The sequence below is a fragment of the Triticum urartu genome, unplaced genomic scaffold, assembly GCF_003073215.2.
Source record: "Triticum urartu cultivar G1812 unplaced genomic scaffold, Tu2.1 TuUngrouped_contig_10156, whole genome shotgun sequence".
Classification (NCBI taxonomy): Eukaryota; Viridiplantae; Streptophyta; class Magnoliopsida; order Poales; family Poaceae; genus Triticum; species Triticum urartu.
Window position 1 is genome coordinate 1 of NW_024110995.1, and position 2,120 is coordinate 2,120.

A 2,120-nucleotide genomic window follows, 5' to 3' on the forward strand; every position below is an offset into this window, starting at 1 on the left:
CCCTACTGTCTCCGGCCAAGACCGGGCAGAACCCTAGCCGCTAACAGTCTAATTGAGTGCAGGTGATACCTGGAATATCAATAATAAGCACACATGAACTCGAGCATGGTGAAAAGAAGTAGTTTATAGAATACACTGATCTCAGTGAACCAGTGCCACACAACAGGGCATACTCTCAGCAGGGACATTGGGAATTTGGAATGAATATCTCATCCTTCAGTAGAGGCTGTAGAGAATATATAGTAGCGAACAAATAGGTGCATTTGTACAATCCGATATATCAAGTTTTCTAGTGTGCCGAGACTTTATTTTTGTGTATGCCCTTCCATTAGCGCTTGGCTGATATGCTTTCTTGATGTACGGACTTTGATCACCTGTTGTCCAATCCACTGTTTAACCAGATTAATGCTGCAAAACCAATCCTTGAGGTGTTTGAAGATGTGAAAACCATTTTTCAGTCCTATGGCCCAAAGGTAATGTCATTTCATACCCAATTGACTAAGTTTTGACAATTTCTTAAGTTCACAGATGTAACATACTCCCTCCATTTCAGTATACAAGGCCACTTTATATTTTTGGCGCACATTTCAAAGAACTTTCTGATGATATATTTTTGATGACATATAACCCATATTTTGTTGACCAAAATTATAAGTCAAAGTTTGACAGGAAAAACGAAGTGGCCTTGTGTACAGAAATAGAGTAATATTATTTTGTATTTGGTATATGAAATGTGAATACCAATTTTACGACATACCGTCTTTTTGCAAATGGTAACAATATGTTCTTCTCATTCAGGCCGCATAGATGCGCTCATGCAAAAATATGTGATTCATTAAAACGGTATGAGCTCTTTTAACTGTTTTTTTTTCTGTTCCATCAACTGAACATTGAAAGTGAGAACTTAAAAGTCATAATTTCCATCTGCCACTCACTTAGGGTTGTAATCATGAAGCAAGATGGAAACCTACTTGCCAGACTTGCTCGATGAAATACACTGTTACTACTGCTGTTGTCATGCGTGGCCTCATGGCATCCATTACGTGTGTTTTCAGGTGACCCCAGAAGTACCGAAGGAAAAGGCTGGAGCTCACGGCGCGCTACCCTGCCAGCATGCCACTAGATAGTCGTTCATCATCTGATTTATAAGTATTTCTGATCTTTATTAGTGAGTAGAGGGGAACTGGAGCACATATCAGTTCACCTGTGTGCCCACCTCGCTGCCGCAACGAACCATCCCATTCGTTACTATCGTCAAGTTATGTAGTCTTTGTTATGGACATGGTTAATGATATCTTGTCAGGAAAAAAGATTGCAATTAATCATTCGGCCACATCACTTGTCGTTTGTGATTCAGTAGCAATTTTCTTTTTGGCCTCCGGGAAAAGATAGAGAAAAGGCTTAGGCCATATGCATTATGTCTTTTGTTCAAACGGTTGATATCACAGTAGCGGGCATTTCAGAAAGTTGGTTATCTGTCCACAAGGTGACTAGACTTGCATTATATACCCTAAGGTTGTCTGTCAGTTGATAAAATGCCCAAAAACGGAGTCTATAATAGGGGTATGATGTGTCATTGCGTTGAGTCGATTGACTCTTTTGCCTTAATTTCTATGTATTTCCTTTTGAAATGGATTGACGAATGCAAAAATGTTTACGACTTATAGATTAAAATTACAATTTGAATCACAACGTTGCAACATGCAAAGAATGTGGGTGGTGTCGCTGGGACAGCAGCAATAACATTGCTCACGGCTGAGGCTGAGTATTATTTTGCATTTGCGCCAAAATACTTATTGAGTGTTTAATCAATTGAGAACCAGAAGTCCAGATACATAATCACAGCCTAGTCAACTTGTGGATAAATAAACTCCAATTTTTCGCATAGATTTTTGGGGGCAATTGCAACCGTGCTTATCTCTTCAGTTATCATGAATTCAGACGAGTGGTGAACCTTAGAGCCAAAAAAGGGAAGAACCTTAGGATGTGTTTGGTAGCCTGCATGATCCTGTCATAGTGTTCCCCCCGAGACATGTTAAGTACAGACATGCTGTGTACATACAACTGCAGTTGTTTGGTAGCCTGCATGTGTACGGACATGCTGAGTTGAGACTTTGTTT

General features: G+C 39.8%; 1 long non-coding RNA gene across 1 annotated transcript; it reads left to right on the forward strand.

The window, feature by feature from the left end:
• Positions 1–70: 70 nt before the first annotated feature.
• LOC125526452 lies at positions 71–1,338 on the forward strand. The gene is made up of 3 exons (XR_007291684.1): positions 71–473; positions 799–843; positions 1,056–1,338. It is a non-coding gene; the product is annotated as an uncharacterized LOC125526452 (long non-coding RNA).
• Positions 1,339–2,120: the final 782 nt, after the last annotated feature.